Source organism: Canis lupus, chromosome 5, assembly GCF_003254725.2.
Source record: "Canis lupus dingo isolate Sandy chromosome 5, ASM325472v2, whole genome shotgun sequence".
In the NCBI taxonomy this organism is placed as follows: domain Eukaryota; kingdom Metazoa; phylum Chordata; class Mammalia; order Carnivora; family Canidae; genus Canis; species Canis lupus.
The window spans coordinates 59120255-59143297 of NC_064247.1; the positions used below are offsets into that span (position 1 = coordinate 59120255).

General features: G+C 52.8%; 1 protein-coding gene across 3 annotated transcripts in view; it reads left to right on the plus strand.

Annotated features, from left to right (window-relative positions):
* The window catches only part of AJAP1 (adherens junctions associated protein 1), a 123129-nt gene that overhangs the window by 79668 nt on the left and 20418 nt on the right, over positions 1-23043 (plus strand). The window lies entirely within an intron of this gene.

Genomic DNA, 23043 nt, shown 5'->3' on the forward strand with positions numbered 1-23043 from the left:
TCTCTAACCGAGGGGCCTGAGAAACTGCGACACCCCAGTAGCAATGAGCACACCTAACACATAGACCTTGGTTTCCAGCAATCTCTGTAAGAGGACCAGGACTCCTATATGTTCCAGCTGGTAGGAATCTCCAGGAACACAGCATGGCTTCATGGCTTCCCTCCCTGGACCCTTAACCCATGAGGAAGCATGGACAGATGTTCCAAATGACTGGTATTTCTGTAGTCTTTAAAAATGTCGAGGTCACAAAAGTCTAGGAGAGGCTGGCAAGGGGCTCCAGATTAAAGGAATTGGAGACAAGCTGTCACTACACTGGTCTGGGGTCAGGTAGTTCTGGGACCACTGGAAAATCCAGGGCAGGGGTCTTGGTTCATCCTCTCCACTTTTTTCTAAGTCTGAAATTATTTCAAAATACAAAGTAAAATAAATCTCAAAATCTAAAAACCCATCACCCTTTTCTACTCCACCCTAAGGCTTGCCTTGCACACATGACATGGGACAGAGTTATAAAAGTAAAGATCTGAATACCTGACTCTGCTGAGATGGGGCCCTGTGTGGTGGGGTCGGGGGCAGAGTTAGAACTGGGAAGGCAGGTAGTTAAGGAGCTAGAGGGTATGCTTCAGGTTGTAGGGAGTTCAGGGCAGAAAGGCTCAGCACAGGTGCAGAAGCACAAAAAACAAACTATCTGTGCCTGCTCTCCCTGAACCCCCATTCACCCAATTGTCTGTGTCTCCATCCATACTTTCATCCATCTGTCCATCCATCCATCCACTCATCCATCCATCCATTCATCCATCCACCTATCCATCATCCATTCATCTATCCATGTATCCTTCTATCCATCTATCCACTCACTCATCCATCTATCTATCCATCTGTCTTTCCATCCATGCATCTATCTGTCCATCGGTCCATCCATCCATCATCCATCCATCCATCCATCCATCCATCCATCCATCCATCTATCCTTCCATCCATCCATTCATCCATCCATGTATCCATCCACCCACCTGCCTATCTATCCATCTATCAATTCACTTATTCAGCCATAGGCCATCAAATAAATGCTGAGGCTTTGCCAGGAGATCACAGCCACATAGGCCTGAATGGTTTTCTCATTTCTTCCTCTCCCCACCCCCCAGTGGATTTGTCTTTTACATTTTGACCTGAGCCCTTAAATGCTCTGTGCAGCTGGGGCGGATTTGCAAAGTGAAGGTCAGGTTGGCTCAACCCCATCTATAGGAGGTCTCGCCAAGAACAATTCCTGACTTACCTACTCAAAATTGATTGGGGAATAATTGGCCTCCTGACTTCAATAAGGCTTGTGTGCTGATTCAGTCTTGATGATATAATTACAGGAGAAGATGGGGCCATGGTGTGCCCTGAACTGTCACAGCATGAGGCTGGGACTGCAGTTTGGGATAGGGAGGCAAAGTGAATGGGTGCTTTCATTTGGGAGGGAATGGGGTCTGTGTGGACAGGCTTGGGGGCTGTTGGGAGGAGTTATAGGCCAGAAGTAGGAGGGAGGACGCACAGAGGCACATGGGCTTCCAGTCAGTGCCACCATGACTTTGAGGGATCTCTGAGTCCAAATTGGCCCTGTGAGTGCCTGAATCATTTGTCCAGGGCAGCGAAGCCAGGCCAGAGCCTCATAGCACAGGGTGTGGCCACTTGTATGTGTGTTGAGCCCAGAAGGAGACCCGGCTCCCAAGTGCTGGATGTGGCCATTTCTTTTGTTTTCAGCCTTACACGTAATCCTTACATTTGTATAATGCTTCATGATTTTTAAAGGACTCTTACATTTTTTTTTCCATCTGGCAGATGAGTAGGCTGAGAATTAAGTGATTTGTCCAAGGTCAATGAATCAATCAACAGAGCTACAATTGCACTCTGTCAGAGAGCACGGTGCCGAGTGCCACAGGAGAGGCCCCATGCAGGAAGACAGGCCTAGCCGAGCTCGGCCAGACACAGGGTGGATCTGAATGCACATGCAGGCACGTGTGTGCACACACACATGCTTGGACCCTGGCATGCTCAGCCATCTGCACATGGCACACATAGGCACGTGTATGCATAGGCGCACAGTCCCACATGCACACACCCGCACACATGCATTCACTTACACAAACGTGCCTCCATGCTCAGCCGTTCGCATACAGCATGGCACACACACACAGGCACACACACCATGCACACACATTCCAGCTTCCAGCCAAACACAGTGGTTTGCCCCCGGCGTACTGGTAGCACCATGGAGAGTGACCAGAAAGCAGAAGACACGTGGGTGACAGGGGCTTTGGGAGAGAGGCAGACCTCCACAGGGCCTCAATCCTGTACTCGGCAGCTCTCAAGGGCTGCAGGGGTCCAGACTCTCTACCCGCACCTCCTCCATCCCAGACCAACAACACCACCACGCCAAGGATAGAGCCCCTTAGACGAAGCGCCCTAGGAAGGAAAAAAACAAGGCAATCCCAGTGGGACTTCCAGCTGTGTTTCCCCTCCACTGCTAGAATTGAAATAAACAAAATAATCACATGCAATCATGCTAAATAACAATGAATAACAATAACAAATGGTCATCAGAGACACCCTCAAAAGCTAGAGTTTGTTGGAGAGCCCGGGATGACAATTTCCTAAATTAATTGTCCCGGGGCCTCCCGCTCAGCCAGCGTAGGGAAGCGGCAGGCGTGGGCTCCGGTGCAGAAGCCGACTCAGGTGTGATTTCGGGCTCCCTTCTTCTGAAGAGGAACAGGTGTCCCCGGCTCTGCTGTTTTCTTTCCCCCATTATGAGCCTTTGGCTTCTCTCCATATCTTTGGGAGGAACGCCGCCCCCACTTCCCAACCTTGATGGCAGGTACAGACCTGGGTGCTTTGATTAGAAAATAATAAAGCTCAGCCCAACACTGAGCAGAGAGCCTGAGGGAGCACTCCTCAGGGGTTCCCATCTCCTTCGGCCTGACGCACGCACCGCCCTCCCCTGCCAGTCAGCTTCTCAGATTGATTTAGCTCGGGCATGAATGATGCATGTCTTAGAGTTTCCAGAACTCCCTCCCCTGATGGAGGGTGGGGATGAAAGGCTGTCTCTGAAAGCTGTGAGGCATGCCCTCTGTGTTTGGCTTGGAGTCCAGGGTAGGCAGATCATTTGGGGATCTGAGGTAGAATCGGGCCAGCGGAGGCCCCTGGGAGCTGGGAAACACGTTCTCTTGGAGCACTTCCTCCTTCCAAGTCCCCTGTTGCTGGGGTGCATGTCCTGCCTCGGTGTTTGGCTGGGACTTGAGTACACATGGAGAGGGAGGGTTTTGGAATCAGGCTGAGCTGAGTCTGAACACGGGCTCTGCCCCGTTTGGGACTACAGGTGACCTGGACAAGCCTCACCGTCCTCCCCATAAGGTGAAGACGGCAGAGTCTACTGTAGGAGTTTCCCTGGGCCACTGGGAACAGGTCTCCACAAAGAGAGGCGGGGTGGTGGTGCTGGTGCTTAAAACAACAGAAACGTATTGTCTCACAGTCTGGAGGCCAGGAGTCTCAGACCAGGTGTGGGCAGGAGCATGCTCCCCCTGACGGCGCCTGGGGAGGATGCTTCCTGCCTCTTCCAGTACCTGGGCGCTCCAGGGGGCACGGCTCCAGCCTCTGCTCCGTCTTCCTGTGGACTTGCCCCCTTGTCTCCCTGTGTCCCAGTCTCCCCCCGCCCCCCCCCGCCCCTTGTCTCCACCTCTCATTGGATTTAGGACCCACCCGAAGTCCAGGGCAATGGAGGTCCTTAGCTCATTATCTCTAAAAAAAACTGTTTCCAAATAAGCTCACATTCAGAGGTGCAGGGAGTTAGGACTTGGGTGTGTCTCGGGGCTGCTCCTCAGCCTGCTACACATACTTTTGTAAGCTCATTAAGGTGAGATAAGCAATGCTGTGTGTCACCGGGCCTGCCACTGCACCCAGCTGCCCAGCCAATGGTACGAGGCCATCGTCATCTGTGGGAAGACTACAGGTCGGCTCTGAATCCCATTTCCCACCATTGTATGGCTTAGGAGAAAACAGTTTACTACAGACTATTTCCATTGCATTCGGTTGTTTTGAATTTCTGTTCTCTGGTGGGCGCCAGCTGGGGCGGTGGTTGTGTGGAAGGAACGCCAGGCTTTACTTTGCCTGTTCACTTGCTTGTTTGCAGCTTGGCCTCTGGAAATGCTCCCTGCCCTGAGAAATTGCATCTTGCACATTGGAGTTTTAGTTGAGGAGGCAGCCAGTGACCTTTAGTGTCTCAGATGAGACAACAGTGCACCATGGGTCACTGCACATGGCATTAGGATGGTGCTGGGTCCCTGTAGCCCCTGCACTGCTGGCATAGAGGGTGCAAATTGTCTACAAAGAACACTGGCCCCATGGAGAGGACAGGGCTTTATGCCCCTGCCACAGAAGACCCCCCCCCCAAGAAGACTTGGCCACCTGACCCCCCACAGAATCCAGCCTTTACCACTAGTGTCCGGCTCTCAGGACTGATGTGACTGAGCCCCAGAAGCAGGACTCTTAAAGCAGCAGACATATACTTGTCACAGTCTGCAGGCCGAAGTCTGAGATGCAGGTGTGGCCAGGGCTGTGCTCCCTACAGTCCCTGGGGGGACGATCCTGCTCACCTCTCCCATTCCCAGGGTACCTGGGAGTCACCCCGACCTTCGCCTCTGTCTCCACGTGGCCCTCTATGCTCTTTGTGCATCTACATGCGTCTCTTCCTCTTCTTCCAAGGACACCTGTCACATTGGAGTAGAGGCCACCCTGCTCCAGTATGACCTCAACCTACTAGTCACAGCTGTGGTGACCCTGTGTCACTCCAGGTCACATCCTGAAGTTCTGGAAATGGGGACACCCCCAGAGCCTATCTCTTAGGGGGGCCCGCTCAGCAAGTAACAGCAGGCGATCCTCTCACACATCCCTAGTCCCCCCAGAACACTTCAGCCTAAGAGCCTCCTGGCATTTTGATCCCATTAACTCTGCATGGTTATGAAGACCCCAGGAAAGCTTGAACAATGACAGGACATCCTCAGACCCCGAGGACCTATGCCTCTGCCTTGCATGGGGCATGGTGTCCAGTGCTGCCTGCAAGCCACGCTGTGCTTCATGCTGAGGATTCGCCTTGGAGAAGTCACCTTGTCCCAGAACCTTGGTCCTTTTATCTGCAAAACCGAGATAACATCTGACTCCCCACCCACTGGGCCTCTGCAAAGAGCGGGTGGAGGCAGGGACCCTGCTGTAATGCCAGGGTGAGGGGCCACTTGAGCACCTCAGTGCTGCTCTGCATTTGCATCTGCCCTTCTGAGAGCAGGCTCTCCAGGACGAGTGACCGGCCTTCCCCGGACACAGGAAGGAGTGCTGTGCAGGAGATGGGAGCTGATGGGAGGCAGCCCAGGGAAAACAAAGGGATTTAGCGTGTCTGCTTCTCCACCAGTAACGTACACACAGAGGTGCACAGTGACCTGGGTGCTGAAGGCACACCGGGGCCTCGTGTGAGGAAGGACGTGTGTGTGTGTGTGTGTGTGTGTGTGTGTGTGTGTGTATCGGGGTTTGCCCGTGTGCAAGCACATGCCTGCAGCAGAGGGAGACAGGATACGTGGACGCACCTCACCCTGCCAAGGCTGGACTGCCTCCCTGCCCTTGACAACTGTCCTAAAGGACACAGGCGTGACCAAAGGAACCCGACAGGGGACCTCATCACCCTCATAACTCTTTTAGGAATGATTTTTGAGCAAGCCTGGAGTGAAATGACCTTTGCCAGCTGTCCTCCCTACCAGGCCAGGCCTAGTGTGTCCCCTAAGGATGAGCTGAAGTGGGGTCTGTGCCACAGTGGGCGGGGGGGGACGCACAACAAACCTCAGAAATCTCCTGTAAACCCCCTCACCTTCCATCCTTGCAGGGGGACCCCTGCTGTCCCCTCAGGAGGAGGGCGATGGTCTGATTAGGCTACAGAGGAAGCGATCCAAACTTGCAAGAGACAGAGAGGGAGGAATGATGTGCATGCTCATCTCCAATAGCACCGTCCGTGGCCCCAGGGAGAGGGTGACATATCAGATGGAGCAACCAAGAGGCAGGGATGAGTCCCCCCGCCCTGCACCCTGACCTGAGCTTGGAGGGGGCCAGTGAGGCAGCAGTCAGTCAGCTTTTGCTGGTTCCCATTGTAGAACCCAAGACTCTGAGTGGTCAGGTCAGTTGGTCTCCTTGCCCAGGCCACTTCTGCAGCCCGGCTGGGTGGCCCTGAGGCCAGCCCTGCATTGCCCCCAGGGGCCTCCCATGCCAGTGGCCCCTGAGGACCCTGCCTGGGCAGGTGCTTCTCCTGCAGACCACCCGTTTCTTCCCTGTCACAATCATTTCTTCACCATCATCCTGAGATGACGTCATGGTTACTGGATGGGACAGAGCACTTTGTGGCCTGGAAAGGATTTTGGTGTCTTCGTCCAGCCCAGCCTAAGGCACATGGGGTGACTGTGAATGAGTCCTACAGCTCCAGAACGTGGGCTCTGTGATGAGCCTGGGGCAGCGCTGTCTGCAGGAGCGGAAGGAAACGGCCCGGCCTACAGCCAGGTGTGCCACGGTCCTCATGACTGTGCACATTCTGCCCAAGTGTCTCTTCCCCGATTTCATCCAGGATCCAGCATGTCATCCAAAGACAGACCTGGTGAGCAGACCAGATGATAGTGTTTTGTCCAAGAGGACAGAATGCAGTGGAGACAAAAGCCAAAGGGAAAAGCATCCCTGCTCCCTGCGAAGTGTGTTTCAATTTCTGGAGTGATAAGAGCAGGTCACTGGGCACTGACACATGGCCAGGCCTGGACAGAGGCTGAGTGCACAGGTGACTGCACCCCCAGAGGCTGAGGGGCTTGGTGGGGGGCCTGGCTCCTGGACTGGGCCTCCTGCTCGCCCCCCTGCCCATCCTAATGCCACCAGACCCCCATCCCATGCCATGCACCTGCCATCTCCCTGGATGGGATGGCAGTGCCCCCAGTGAGACAGGGCGAGTTAACCAGGAAGGCCGCTGTGCAGAGTCCAGGGCTCACTGTGTGGAGGAAACGGTGTCACAGATACCTGAGGAAGGTAAAGCCCAGCGACGTCATGAAAGGAGGGTTTGAATGGGCAGGAGGAGGGGGGAGAGGGGAGGGAGGAGGGGGGAGCAGGAGGAGAGAGAACACTGGTGACATCCACTGGGATGGGGGACAAGGAAGTAACAGATTTGCTTTCTGCTTGGGGGTGCGGTTACCCCAGAAGAAGCTCCCAACAGATAGGAGAAAGTAGCCAATGCAAGGTTCCAGCAGGAAAAGGTGCTGTGGCCACTGTCAGGATAGACATGGTAACCCTGGCTCCAAGAGCAGATGGGATTGCCCGGTGGGGAGTGCAGTGCCATCTCCGTGAGCCCCGTATTTGCCATCCCACGGAGCTGGGAAGGCTGAGTGGTCCGCCTGGCACACAGTAGGTGCCAAGCAAACGATTATTATGTTGTAGAGTGTAAATCAGATACCTAAGCAGAGCCTAATATAGCTTCTGCGTGGGGTCCTCGGGGAGGGCTGGCCTCCTTCCGTCCCTGGCTTCTCAGTGACACCACTTGCATCAGGACCCAGGATTCTCTTGCTTCTCTGAATCCCTCCAGCCAATAAGAAATGATCTTGACTTCCCACGCCTTCCCACACACCCCCACCCAATTACACTGTCACCTGAATGATTTATCCCTATAAGGAATTGCCTCTCTAAAGACATCTATAAAACCAGGGCCAAAATGGTGAATTCAAGGCCTGAGACAAAGGCTGGGGCCCCAGGAGGAGAGAGGCCTCATCATGCTCCTGTGGATCCTTGGTCACGTGGCCCCTGTGCTGGCCACCAGACAGATCCCCCTCCGGGGACTCTCCTGCCCATCCCATCCCTCCCAGGAGCCTAGCTGGAGCCTGTCGCAAACCTCCTTCTTTGACAGAATAGTACGTCGTTGCTGCTGTAAAGGCCCCCCACACGGATCAATCCAAAAAGATTTTCACAGTTGTTTTCAGTGAAATCTTGTATCCCTCATATGCAGAACAGCTTGAAGGGAGGCAGCACAGTTGAGGAGGGAGAGAGGACTCCAGCCCCTGAAAGCATAGTGTCCCGGCTCAGGAGGATAGTTGGAGGACCACAGCTGGAGACTCAGCTACTCGTTGCATGGGGGGGGAAGCCAGGACCTGGAAGGGGAGCTACAACCACCCACGGCCAGTCCCACAGGAATTAGCAGGAATAGATTCTGTTTGCTTCAGAAATACCCACATGCATTATTTATGTATACCTATGTAAATTATCAGCGGACATGATTTATATGTAAATGTTACTATTTATGGATGTCGCAGGTCTCTCTGGAAGTTGTCCATCTTGCCATCTATTCTCCTTACTATATTAATCACCTGTAATTTTCAATTTAGCACCTGATAACACCAAAGCCTGGTCATGCTGTGAGACCATTTCTTTTGTCTGTTGTGCCTTTGCTGCTGGATTTTGTTCTTCGGTGCTATCCCCCACTGTGCCGGGCAAACTTGGGTTCAGTGCTGGACATTGTGGACAAAAAGCTATAGACAAAATCTGATGAGAGGTAGGCACAAATCAGAAGGATGCTGTTTCATAGCACATGAAAATTACTTGGAATTCTAAAGTCAGGGCACGGCTGACCCATTTCTGTGCCTGGCCCTATGGCAGGTTCAGGGCTGCAGTGGCAGAAGTGACCAGTTGCAGTGTAGACCTTATGGGCCTCCAAGCCCAAACTGCTAGCCCCTGGCCCCTCACAGGAAACATCTGCCAATTCCTGCCCCAGCCACGTAGTTTGGGATCACAAGGACTGGAATCTGGGATTCCACCTTTCTGGAAGGCCCATCCTCCTCAGAAAGCTTCAGCCCCCATCTCTGTCTGCAGCCCATACATGTCTCCTTGACTCCAAATGGCTGTGATCTTGGGGGCAGGAGCACAACACCTCTTCTGTTCTCCAAACTCACAGGGAGTTCCTGGCTTCAGGTCCCCCAGACTGAGCTTGGACATTTTTCTGTTGGTTTCTGCATGTTCTCTTTGATGGGGCCTCAGTCTTGGGCTTTGAAAGGCTGTCTTGCCATGAGGACCACACAGCAAAGCAAAGGGCAGATGTTTCCCTGTCAGCCTCTGTCATCCACCACACGCCACTCCTCCCCTGTACCTCCCACCCCTTAGACCCTCCTCCCTGCTTTCCTGGCATTGTGGGGACCAGTGCCCAGAGGCACCACTGCAGTCCTCAGCTGGCCCTACAGGTTGCCCTGGAGCTGGGGTGGGTGAGGACAGCAGTTATTCTCATCAAGCGCCCCTTCCCAATGGGAGAAGAGAGATCAGACCACTGCCCAAGGGCACTGGGATGGGTACACAGGGCCTCTAGGTAGAGGAGGTGGGTATTGGGGCCTGTCAAATGCATCTATTTGTCTGTTTATTGTTTTTAATAAAATGGCAGTTATCAGCAGAAAAATAGTGGCTGCTTTTGGGATTAAATATATTCCCCACCAGGAAGCTTTTAAAAAGTGCTCAGAGCACCACTGTGGGAAGCTGGTGGGCACTCTTGCATTTCCCCTCCTCTCCCATCCTCCCTACCCCATCAAAATTGCATTGCAATTTCCCCAAACTTTAGTGCTTCATGGGGATTTTAATGGCACACAGGGATAGGCATCTCCCTCCTGCTGGCTCCGTTGACACTGTCAGTGAATTCTTAAGGCAGGGCTGACAGCCAGCTGAGCCACCAGGCTGTTCGCGAGCTGCACAATGCTCTGCAGAGACTATGCTGGACTCTCCCACCCTGCCCCTCGGACTTGGTCTGACCCTAAAGGTTTGACTCAGAGCTCACCGGGTCACTGAAAGGAAGCCGTTGATGGGGTTCCATAGCTCCGCCAGTGAGCAAGGGTCTCTCCGCACGTGAACAGAACAGTGGCCACCATGGGGCCCTAACCAGGTGCCAGCTGAGGCGAGGGACTTGATGGTGCAGAAAACAGCTCAGTTGTGGCTCTACACAGCAAGGCCACCCAGCTCGGAGCCCAGGACCAGTGCCCGGGATGCTCTGGGTGGCACTCCTGTGACCTCTGATTATGAGCAGGGGCTCGTCCGAGTAGGGGCTCGTCCAAGCCAGGACCAAGCAACAAGGAACGTCTGTGCTGGATCATGTTTCCTAAGCTGAGTTTTGTTTCTTCACCCCACAAATGTTTATTGAGGGCCAGGGGTGCAACAGGTGGCTGGCTGGACATGAAGGAGCAGCAGAAATAAGACCACAGGATAGGGGCTCCTTCCTCTCCTGAGCCTGTGTGCTGCCGAGTTCCACTGAGAATGAGCTGTGCCAGGGGTTCAGACATGCATACTCTGTCGGGGGAGAGTACACGTGTGAGGTTGTCCGGAGGAACGCTGGATCAAACCAACTTCATGAAACAGGCTTCTTTACAGGACAGTTCTCAAAGTCGGGCATCAGGAGCCTCTGGCAGGGAGTGCCTGGTTCCAAGGACAGCACAAAACTCTTGCTTCAGAACTCTGAGAAGGATCTTTGGGGAAGGCCAGGCCTGCGTCCAGCACAGCCTCTGTGGGCAGGTACCTTCCGGCTGCCCACAGCCATCCCCTTAAACTCTCCTCTTTTCAAAGCAAATCCAATGTGTCCCATATCCTTCTCCTTCCTCCTATGTGTCAGAACTTGGCTCCCAAAGGGAGCCCTCATGAGTGGGTAGCTACTCAGGGACTTGGCAATTCTGCGTCTGGTGCCATCTGGCACTCTGAGCTCTCTGGACCTGAAGCTGCCCTGCTCTGCCCCACAGGGAGCAGTGATCCCTGTGTTGTGTCGGTGGGGCCTCCTCTGACCTTTCTCCCTGCAGTTCTTCCTCTTGGCCTAGAAGACCGTCCCCTCCCCTCTTCAGTTAGCTGGGATCCCAGAAATGACAGCATGTAACAAATAGCACCTGACCTCAGGGGTGAGCACCTGTGGAAGCACCTCGGGGTGGCTGTCCGCCTGCTGGCTTACCTGGGTTGGCTGCAGTTCCTGTCATTGAGGCCATCTGCCCTGCTCTGTGTGTTTGGCCTGGGTTTGTTCTCCTGGTGACAAAAGTGCAAAAGAGCCAAGGCCTCAACATGCCCAGGGCCAACCTCTGCCCCACTGCTGGCATGGCCTGGGGGCAAGAGCAAGGGTAGGTTGCCCTGTTCTCAGGTGGGGGGCCCTACAAAGTGATGTAGCAGCAGAGTGTGGCTGGAGGGAGGGCTGAAGACATGGGACCCCCCCTCCCCGCCCTCAACCATGGTAACATGCCTGACCTGTGGTGCCCGTCTCAGCCTCTCGGGGCCCTGACTTCCATATGATTGGCTCCATATGGGCCATCATGGTACCTCTTGTGGTGAAGCCTTCATTATAGACGCAGTGCACACACGCTCCTGAGCATGCTTGGTTGGCGCCTGCCCTCAGCCTGCGGGAGCACAGCCTGTGCAGACTGGGTGCTGCTGCAGTCTTATATCCAACCTGGTGTCTGCACATAGTAGGTCCTCAGGTGTTGAACAGGCACATAGCACTTTTCTATCCAACAGAGACCTTACAGAGATGAGGTGTGTCACTGTTCCATCGTGTGACATTGGGGGACTGTCATTGCAGGACTGTCATCCTGCATGGGGATGAGGGAGAGAAGTGTCCTGCAGGTGCAATGCAGAGACTTGTCCCCACCCACCTCACTCTTTGTGTAGGGCAAATTGGTGTGTCGCTGCTCCAGGACAGTGTGGCCCCCTTGGGATGGCCAGAGCACAGAAGGCACCTCATGAGCGACCCTGTGGATGGGGGCAGTTTCCGCCAGAAATGGGGTTCTCAGGGCCGAGTGCAGACACCATGCTTTCCTCTGCCTGAGCAACTGGGACAGGAGCAATGATCACACCTGCTCTGCCCTGGGCGCCGGCTGGGGGCTTCCTGTGTATCCTCTGCAGCCTCTGAGCCGGGTTGGGAGGCAGGCAGCTCAGAGCCTCAGAGCTATGTGGGGGCAGGACGCATGTGTGCCCGCTGCAGGCCTGGCTGAGCTCCTCAGGACGTCTGTGGCTGTCCCGTGATTCTGTCCTTACTATGACGCACGGACGGATGAGGGCTTTTCCCACTGGAGCCCACGAGTGCACCTCCTGAATGCAGCCAGCATCTGAGAGCCGCTCACTCCATCCTCAGGGTGTTTTTGCCTGTAGAGGGGAGAGGCCATGCCTAGATCTGCCCCTGTGAGATGCAGCTGCTAGACAGCGGCTCTGTACTGGGTCACAGTCAATGTGCTGAAATGTCGCTGAAAATAAGTAGGAGACAAGCACATAAGCCATAGGAAACGGATACCCTGGAGTGTGGGCCCGTTCCTCAGGCTTGGCTGGGAGTCTGAAGTGCAGGGACTGTATTTTTAAAAAGACCCCCAAATAAAAAGATTAGCAGGACAAAGACCCCCAGGATTGCCCCTGGGTGGGAATCTGGTCATGGGGCACACCTGGGCTTTCCAATATGGATGAGGCTTTGGTCCATCCCTTTATCTAGAATGCATTTGTCAAGCATCTGCTTCAGGCCATGCACCTGGTGGGCGTGCCCAGCCCAGCTGACCTGCCCTGCGCCAGGAAGGCAGCCTGAGCCTCTGCCCACACTCCCCGTAGATACCAATAGCCAGGGTGAGAGGTGCACCCACGGTGCTCCAGCTCGTGATCTGGAGCACAGGGCAGTCCCGGAGCATCATCTACGGGACGTGAATATCCAGGTGGCACGGTGAGGATGCTCTGAGAGGGAGGGTGGTCAGGCTTTGTGGGGGAGGGCAGCACTGTTTGCTTAGAGGTTTGATCCATTCACTACTGTATGGGCTAAATTTGGACTTTACTGATGGCGGGTGCTGGCGCTGCTGCTGAGTAATCCAGCTACTGACTCCACACCTGACTCCTGGGACCCAGAGCCCCAGCCACTGGGCCCGTGCCCACGGACCATGGTGTGTTCATAGCAGAAGCCTCTCTGTGGGTCAGGTGGGCTGGCTGATGGGCACCACGGGGGTGTCCCTCCCCAGCCCCCAACATCTCCTTAGCGTGGAGCAATGCTGGCTTCCCCTGCACACTCCTTCTTCGCCTGCCATCCTTTGTTGAAATATCCAACGTGCTTGGGAGTTAAGTGAAAGAAGTGGGTCATTTCCATATTGGCTACTGAGCTCAAAGCTGAATATCGGCAGCATCTGTTCTTGAATGAGATGAGCAGTGAATTCAGTGTGTGCATGGGTGCACCTGAGTGCATTTGTGCCTGTGTGTGTACGTGTGTACATGTGTGCCCATGTGTGCATGCATATGGTGCATTGTGCCTTGTGTGCATGTGGGGAGTGTGTGCATGCACATGTGTGCCTGTGGGTGCATGCATGAGTGTGTAAATGTGTGCACATGTGTTCCTGTGTGTATGTGTGCCTATGTATGCATGCATGTGGTGCCTATGTGTGGCTGTGTGTGCATGTATGTATGCATGTGTGCCCAAGTGTGCCCGTGTGTACATGTATGCAAGCATGTATATTCGTGTGTGCCCGTGTGTCCATGCCTGTGAGTGGGAGGGAGGGAGCAGCAAATGATGCAGGGCAGAGGTAGAGGCAGGGGTGGGCCAAAGAAGCCCTGGTGCTCGTGCTTTCAAAGCTCCTGAAGTTGAGAATCTCATCCTCTCTGAGGGGTTATGTTCACGCAGGACTGGCCTTTCTACTCAGAAGCGATGCTGCCTGTGAACGAGCAGGTCTGACCCAGCCTCTGCAGTCGCCAGGGCCCAAGGCAGAAGGCCTGTTCCCTGGGCCCCACTTCAGCATTCCAGTCACTGCTGACCCGGGAATGTGAGTCCGAGGGCAGATGGACAGGGCCTGGCCTCCATGTGTAACCCTCCTCCTAGCTGTTAAATTCAGCTCAGAAGTGCTTATCTAGCCTATGCCCTCTTCCACGAGGGGTGACCGTGTGTGTGCAGTCCTGCGGTGGGAGAGGCCCCAAGATAAGTGGTGGGCAGGGTCACGGAGGGCCAGACCACCCTCTCCCCAGCTGCCCCCACTCCATCCCCGCCAGGCACACACAGCAGCATCTACTGTGGAATTCCCGGGGGTCCTCTAGGGCAGAGGTCCCCACCTCTTTCCTAAGGGGACAGATAGCAGATATTTTAGGCTTTTGGGCCACACGAGTGAATCTTGCCCTGGTAGCACAAGAACAGCCTCAGACATTTAATCTCATGTGACCCTATGCCACTAAAATCTTAGTTAACAAATCACATGGTGGGCTGGATTTGGCCCTCAGCCACTTTTCTGACCTCAGCCTCAAGGCTTTTCTACTCAGTGTGGTGTCAGCGACCCCAGGGAGTAGGAGAGATGCAAACCTCAGCCCCATTTGCCACCCTGCCCCAGATCTGTGCATGTGTGGGGGTTGGCAGGGGCAGAAGCAGAGCTTCTAGAGGCCCTCCTTATGGCCACAGGGGGAGGACACCTGCCCCCACTGAGGCCTACTGTGCCCAGCCATGTGGCTAACGATGTTTCCTCATCCTCTGAATAAATTCTCCTGGGATCTTATTTGCAGAGGAGTCGAGTGAGGCAAAGCAAGTATACAGACCTCCTGGGGCCGCCAGGGCCAAGTCCCATAGCCGAGGTCTTGTAATGACAGAAGTTTATCCTCTCAAGGTTCTGGAGGACTGAAGCAGAAAGTAAGGTGCCAGCAGGGCCATGCCTTCTCCGAAGGTTCTAGGGGAGGGTCCTGTCTGCCTTCTCCAGCTTCTGGTGGCTGCTGGCGGCCCTGGGCTGGCGGCCTCACGCCTCCAGCCTCTATGGCAGCCTCCACACCCCCATCGCAGTCACATGGGTTTCTTCCATGTCTCTCTGTGTCCCCCTTGAGGTTTTGTAAGGGCACCAGCCATTCATTGACTGTCCACCTTAAATCCAGGATGATTTCATCTCAAGATCCTTAGGTAATTAATTAAATTGATAAAGAGCTTTTTCCCAAATCAGATCATATTCTGAGGTTGGACAGGTGGACCTGAATTCGGGGTCGGGAGGGTGATGCTATCCATCCCACTACAGGGAGACCAGATCACTTGTCCAGGGTCTGGACTCCCAGGGGCTGACGCCGGCTGTCTCAAGACTGGTTGAATCCAGCTGTGATGTGGGGTCTGGTTTTGCAAAGTATTGTAAGGGCCGTGGGCTTCTGTGGCTCTAACTGACCCCCCCTAGGTTCCTGGGTCCCTACGAAGCATTTCCGCTCAGATGTGTTCAGTTCCTCGCACCATCATCACAGCTTACCAGAGAGTTGGTGGTGTCAACAACAGAGATTTACTGCCTTATTGCATCTGTAGGCCAGAAATGAGAGCAAGATAGGGTTACGGGAAAGGATGTTCAAGCCTCTCCCGGCTTCTGGTGCTTCATGGGCTCTGATAGAGGGGAACCTGATCTTGTCCCTGTGGGAGTGAGTGTCTCCAAATCTCCCCTTTTTATAAGGACACTGGTCATACTGGATTAGGGCCACCGACCCCAGCATAACCTCATCTTAACTGAGTCTGCAACAACCCTATTTCCAGATAAGGTCCCATTCTGAGGCAGCAGGGGTCAGGACTTCCACATGTGAGTTTTGGGGGAGACACAGATCAACCCCAAAGTGAGAACCACACTCCTGGCAGCGAATGGAGTTTCCCAAACTCTCTGGGGATCTCACTGTGTTTGGCCTGGCCACTGTGTGATCTTTTTGGTCCCTAGCTCCCTGCCTCCTCACTAGGCTCTAAAATTCAGAGGAGTCTCCAAATGCAGAGATGGTTCTCATCATCTGAGGAATTGGCCCCTCGATGTGGCCAACCTGGGACGGGATAGCATTAGTGGGGCCTCATATCAGGGGCCTGAATCTCACTTCAAGTCCCTTTGGGAGCCATAGTCAGAGAGGTGCACACAACAAGCCCCACATTCTCTCGCACTCACAGCGGCATGGCCACAGGCCATCCCCCTTTGGAGAAAGGACCTCTGTTCTCTAGAGGGTGGTGCAGGGGAGCCCCTAAAGGCACGGGCTCCAAAGGAAGACTTCCGGGGTTTGAGTTCTGGGTTTCCTGGGCCTTAGCTATATGTGCAGGGAAGGGTTAACCTTGCTCAGAGAAATGACCTTGACCCCGGCTCCCAGGAGGTCACTGTAAGTCCTCCAAATCTCCTGCTTGATAGGAGTATCTTGGTTTACCAGATAGTCTGCACTACTAGTGGGACTGACAGTAGAGGCCTTGGGCTGCAGGGTGTCTGTTCTACCTCTCGTCTGGCTGGGGTGAAGACCAGCCATGCTGACGTGACCAAGCCATAGCAGAGACCCTGGATGCCTGGGCTCAGGGCAGCTTCCCTGGCTGGCCACATCCTGTGCATGGTGTCACACATCATCACTGGTAGGAGCAGGGCTGCCCACGTTCCTCCACCGGGAGAGGAGGGCTGCAGGCTCACGCCTGGTCTCTTCTGTACTCTGCCCCCTACTCCTCTTCCCAGCGTGGATTTTAATATGTGTGTTTTCACAGTAGTAAACCAAAACTGAGTGTAACAGCTCAATTCTGTGAATCCTTGAGTGAATTCTTGAACCTGAAAGTGGTCCTGGGGACCTCCCAAATTACACTATGCAGTGTTGAGAAAGTCCCCTAGCCTCCATGTGGAGATGGGGAGCTCTCTGCACCCACTTCATGAGGCTGTGGGTAATTCGCCCAAACCAGTTGGACACCCACTACTATAAGATGCGTAGGACTTCCTTACCTGGCCAACTCATAGCCGCAGTGGGGGATCAGTCCTGTATGCCTCCCCCAGCCTCATTTGCTACTAAGAAGGAAGTAGCTGGAGGGAGCACAGGAGGCATGATGGGCAGAGGATCCCATCTCAGCCTCTGTGTGATGGGGACATGTCTGAGCCACTAACCACATGCTACCACAGTGATGGTGTTCTGGCAACTCAGTTTGGATGGTGTGACCAGGTTACGATGGGGACACCTGTTTCCTGGTGTCATTCATGCATCTCTTTCATGAGTGAAGAACTTCAGCATTGTTGACATTTTGAGCCAGATCATTCCTTCTATGGGGTTGTCCCATGCGTTGTAGGACATATGCCAGTATCTTTGGCCTCTATCCACTAGATGCTGGTAGGACCCCTCACCCCTGTGTAGCCACCAAAAAAAATAATAATAATAATAATGTCTCCAGACATGGCCAGATGTCCCTGGCTGAGGACAGTCTGACTTGGGTCCTTTGGGCTGATTGCTCGAGGACTCACCTTCACCGTGTTATCATGAGTTGTTAGCACCGCTGTTTCCAGAATGTGGCTCTCTTTCCGTATGGGGTGGTCCTGCCCTAAGCTGGACAGATTTCTAACAAGAGGCAACTTTATCTCCATGGAGTCCTGGCTTCAGCCTCCCCCATCACCTGCCACTTGCAATGCTCTGCAGGGTCACTCAGAAGATGGCATGCTCCTTGTGTCCCTACCACAAAAGTGAGAAGCCCTGATCTCTGAGAACACCCTGGTTTTGGATGACACATTTTCCCTGAGCAGCCTTCTCCCACCCCAGGAGGCGGCCAAGTGCCTCAGAATGAGCCCTTGGAGTGCCTCCTACTCAGAAAAGCAGGGCCACCCTCTCACCCGTCTTGCAGTGGATGCTGCGAGCTTCATCGTGTTCCCAGAGACTGTCAGAGATGTGCTGTGGAGTCCATGTCTTCAGCCTTTGTGGAAAAGCAATGGTGTTTCTACAGTGGGATTGGTACTTTGGGAACCCCCTGTCACCTCTCACCTATCAAGCTCCTGAAGACAGATGTCCTTGGATCCATTGGTTATCTGTTCTTCATTCCCACAGTGCTGGCACATGAGATCCCTGATTGTAAAATGACCTACTGTTGACAAAGATATGTCATCCATTTGTTTGGCTCAGCAATTTCCAGGGCCATCGTTCTGCCTTCGTCCAGCTGTACCACTCCTCAAGTGCTAGGAAAGAAGGCCCTGGAAGGGTTTGTTTTTGCCATGGACAGTGGCCCATGTTTGATTCAGCCTCATTTAATGAGAAAGTCTTCCAGACTCAGAGATGGATTACCAACTCCACATCAATCTCCAGGGCCTGATCTTATTACAAACCACCACAAATATAACCATAAAAGCCCTATTGATTGATGCAGAGTTTGCTAATCCATCTGTCCCCATCCATTATTCCAGGTATAATTTTTCATTATCTAGATGGCAGCTGATTCCTAGCACATTAGTATACAGTGGCAATTACCAGGAGCAGAAAGAGCCCCTAAATTAGCAGGAACAATAACACCTGTCAGGAAGGGGAAGCAAGGACCCCCACGCAGTATGCTTTGCACTCTGGGACCGAGTCTGAATTGCAAAGAACTTGAAGATGGATTCAGTATTGACCTTGTAAATGGAGAGGAGAAAGTTTGTGCTTTCTTCCCTTTCTTGGGGGTTAGAGTGTACATTCTCTTTAAGGTGACCTCGTGGTTCTCCCGATTACAGCTTGCCTGACAGCTGGTGTAGATACTGTTCAAGGATTGCCTTGCCGGGAGTCAGTAGGGTTTGTGGGACAGATGTTCCTGCCTGAGCTGAGTAATGGCCATAGGGGACCTGACCTGAGGAAACACTATTTAAGATGGGACTATCGGGAGAAATTAGTGAGGAAGGAGTGAAGCTGGGGAGATAACCTCCCAAGAACCCTGCTATTTTCGTGGGGCAGGGAAAGCCAGTAGGCTGAAGTCCCTCTTGACACACCAATTCTGAGATCTGAACATTCTTGTCTTTTGGCAAAATGCAGCTCCTTTTCAGCCAATGGAGAAAATTGTAAGACATGTAGCTGAAATATTTCTAAGGGTCCTTGGACTAAATTGATGAAATTCTCCCTGGGGTTTGGTTTCCAAAAATCAAGAATCCTGTCTAATTGAGTTCTCAAGGAAACTGTCATACAAAGTGATCTGTGGTCAGGCCAACCTCACATCACAAACCCAGCAGGGCAAAGCTGCCCGTTGCTGATTGTTATGGTCCAGCTTGCTAAGATGGACCTGTGGCTATCTTTGAAATCACCTTGGCAGTGGCCAGTGAAATTCTCAGAATTCAGTAAACCTTTGATGATGGGGTGTGAATGTTCTAATCTTGGGAACCAAAGGTTTGAAGATTGAGTTCCAGCCTTAACCAATCGTTCAAAATACATATGTATTCTACTTAACTTATAAGACAAACCACCCTCAGCTGTTCACCTAAATTAGAGGCCAGAAAACTATAGCCTGTGAGCCAAATCTGGCTGCTGTCTAGTTTTGTAAATAGTTTTATTGGAACATAGCCACACCTTCTTGTTTGCATGTTGTCCATGGCTGCTCTTGCCCCGTAATGGCCGGATTGGGAAGTCGCGACAGAGACCATACTGCCACAAAGCCTTAAAATATTTACTCTCTGGCCCTTAATGGCAAGGTTTGCCTACCCAGCATCCATGGAAAGACTTAAGGGATTTATACAGATGAAGAAAGGGCTCCTTGCATTTGGGGAGGACTCAGTAACAGGGCAGATGATTGAAACAGGACACCACTGCTCACTGCTGTCCTGTTCTCTCCTTAGTAGCCGGTCTCCCAGAAAGAGGAAATGAGAAGGCTTCCTTATGGTTTTTCTGTCTTCCTACCTGCTTCTTACCAGTGTCATTCTTGCCACATGTTACAAGGCCTGATCCTTGTTAAACCATCATAAGAATTGGGTCTATGGGATCTTCTTACATAGCTACTGATCTTTTATGCATGAGCCCAAGAACCCATCAAAACGCATGGGAAGGCGTTGAAGCATAAGGCAGTTTGCCTTGCAAGTAAAGTATGTAAGAAGTAGTCAGATGTTTGCCTCTAGCTAGCTCCATGACCAGAATGTAGCTACAGATGGGTCTGTTTGGTATTAGATATTTGATTTTCTCTAAGGCTCCAGAGCAGAGAACTGTCTTTCATCCTGGGTCTGCCAAATGATGATGGGAAAGTCACTTTACTCCTCAGCATCAGGTTCCTCATGGGTGAGGCAGGTGCAAAAGTGCAGGATGCTGGTGGATTAGATTGATCACATGTGAAGGCTTGGCAAGGTACCTGGCATAAAGAAGTCCTTCTAGAAAGCATAGCAGATCATCCTGGCTAGTTATTAACCCACTCATCATTTCCTCCAAAATTTAATTTGGTAAGTTCTATGGAGGAGTTCTGTACCGAAGGCAGAAGGGCCTCCAAAAGAAGGCAAGCTTTAGGGTTATATCATTACTCCCTGTTGCCCCAGTTTTTATTTTCTACTTTTCAGTTATACATGTAATAAGTCACCCAGCTACAGTTGTGAGGGACTGTATTAGATTGTGTGCGGGGTTACGGGTGGGTTTGAAGATGATGATGATGCCCCTTTCTTACAGAGTCTCAGGAACTTATGAGGACCTCAGGCAAAGAGCTGGTCTTCCATTCTGAGAGTCATCAGGGAGGGAGAGAGTCCCTTGAGCCCACTGTTCTGCCCTCAGGCCTCAGTTTCTTACATCTAGCAGATGAGGAGAGGCAGTGCTTTCCCAACCTCACCACAGGGGGAATGGGAGGCAAGCAAACATCTAGGATTCAGCTGGTCATGGAACTCCTAACTTCCAAGGACATTAGCCACTGCAGATACTCAACCCAAAAGAATTCCCATAGTAACAAGATAAGAGGTCAAAATCTGGCAGTGCCCTGGGCCTCCTGTGGTCCTGCAGGTGCTGGGGCCTCTCAGTGCCTTTGGTTCACCCACTCAGTGTGTACTTCCACATTGCCAGTCTCCATAAGTTGAATTCTCCGGACCTAGAAGATGGAAGGCTTAGCCCAAGAAATGAAGACTCAGAGACTGGGGTACAACCTGCCAACAAATGGCTGAGAAGCTTTTGGCATGGGCCTGGAGCCTTTCCCATGGGGTCTATCCATGGAGGAGGTGGTGAGGCTCGAACCTGCCTCCATGATGTAGAAGCTTACTCTCCCCCAGGAATGTAGATGGGAGAGGTGCCAGCCTCCGCCTTGGAAGAAAGAGGCCCAAACTGAGATTAAAGAAGGTCAGAGCAAAACCAGAAGTGAAGGCTGAGCTCAGAATTGTATTATACACTACTGCTCTTAGTATGGGCTTTGAGCCAGCAGATCCTGTGTGATCCAAGGAATTTACACCAAGGGGGCCACATAATTTTTGCTTCCATAATGGATGATGATAGTGTCTCCCTCTGAGAGCTGTTACCAGGAATAATTTGGACAATGCACATCTGACAATTGTTATAGTTACTGAGCATGTCTGAGATCACCATAATCACCATTATCACCACCACCATCACCAGCACCATCAACGCCACCATCATCACCATCACCGTCATTTCCAACCCTTCCTCTGCCAATAAGGTCTTAGTTGGGTGTTGGGGAAGCTGCTGAATAGTTGGGGTCACTGAGGCTGGTGGGTACTGCATTGTTAATGAGACTGAGGGTGATCCCTGGGGCACACCTAGCTATCAATCCCATTGGAAAGCTGATTTGCAGTCTTATATGAGAAGGCAAACTGGCCCAGAGGTTCATTGCAGGTGTCACAACTTGGGCACACGTGTATGTTCAGCCATTGGCTAGAACCAGCAGTGAAGGCTGCCACTTTAGAAAATGGGCACTAGTGCAGCTGCTCCCTAGAAGGGGACACTGTGGCTTAGTTGGTCAAAACTGATGCTGCTTGGCATGCAGTTAGGTGCTCAATAACTGGTTCTTGAATTAGTGGATAAAAGAATAAATGAAGGGAGTTCCATTACATTCATGTGTCTTCTCCAGTATCCCTCGTGGTGCCTATGCTGTGGGCTCAGGATGGGAATCCCTCATGACAAGCAGAAATAGTCCAGAAGATAGGCAAACAGGAAGAGAAAGCTTGTTTTCTGGTCATGCCAACTTTGAATCATTTATTAGCAATTTCCCCCACGAGGATCATATTCAGTAGAGAGGTAACATCTGTTTGCAAGCCTGTGTCCTTGGGAGACCGCCAGAAAAACCTTATATTCTGAAATCCTCCACACCGGGACCTGCGTGCTCCTTGTTCTCACACCAGGACCTGCTGGGTTCCTCGGGGGTGATGGGCGGGACTCTGCAGGTAGACTCCAGAGGTGGACAGAGGCAAGTGCTTACACATCCCAAGTGCTTGAACATGGAGAAATTAATGTTTCCGTGGGACAGGGTGCTGCCACTTGCAGGGCTTGCTGCAGAACCCCCAGGACCTTTATGGTCCAGCTCCTCAGGTAGGGTTCCTTCTGATCAGAGAACAGGGCCTTTGCAGGTGGCTTTTTTGGACCAGTGAGTCCGCTGGGCATGCCCCCGTGTCCGTGTTCCAGGAAGGATGTGACAGGTGTGTTGTCTCGGGTGGGAGACCGGAGGTAGGAGCTTTACCTCCCACCACTTGCATCTGTGGTTAGTGGAAGATGGTGCAGGGCGGTGGGGGCAGAGGGAGAGGGTAGGAGGGAATCCGGGTCCTCTGCCACCCCTGTCTGTGGTTAGCAGACAGCTCTCAGGTGGGGCTCAGGCTGCCCTTTTTCTGTTTCTGACTTGCTGTTTCCACTCCTCACCCCTCAGGGCACCCCTGCATCCTACCCCACACATACACACATTGCAGACACAGGGCAGCGAGGCCCCACTGCAGATCCTTTTCTGGGCCTTTGGAAAGTATGAGTCTCTAGGCCTGGATCTTTTATTTTGGGAACATCATCAGGCTATGAGCATCTTGGAGGGGACTCTGGAAAGAGGAAGACATTGCCCAGTGATCCAGTTATTCCTGAGTCTGCCAGGGGGTCAGTCAACCCATGACCCCTCTCCCTTACCTTCCCAATAAATCCTGGGCTGCCCTGGTCCCTCCTGTGTCCCCACAAAGGCCTGGTGCTCAGAATCAAGAACTTACCCAGGTGGGAGGAAACAAAGGAAGTAGGAGGTCCTGGGGCATGCCTCAGCCAGAGCTTACCTGGGCCAGGTGAGGGGCTTGGCAGTTGCAAGAAAGGACACAGCTGCCTGTGGGCTAGGTCACAGCTGGGGAGCCAAGAAATGCTGAGGCTGGGACTCTCTTC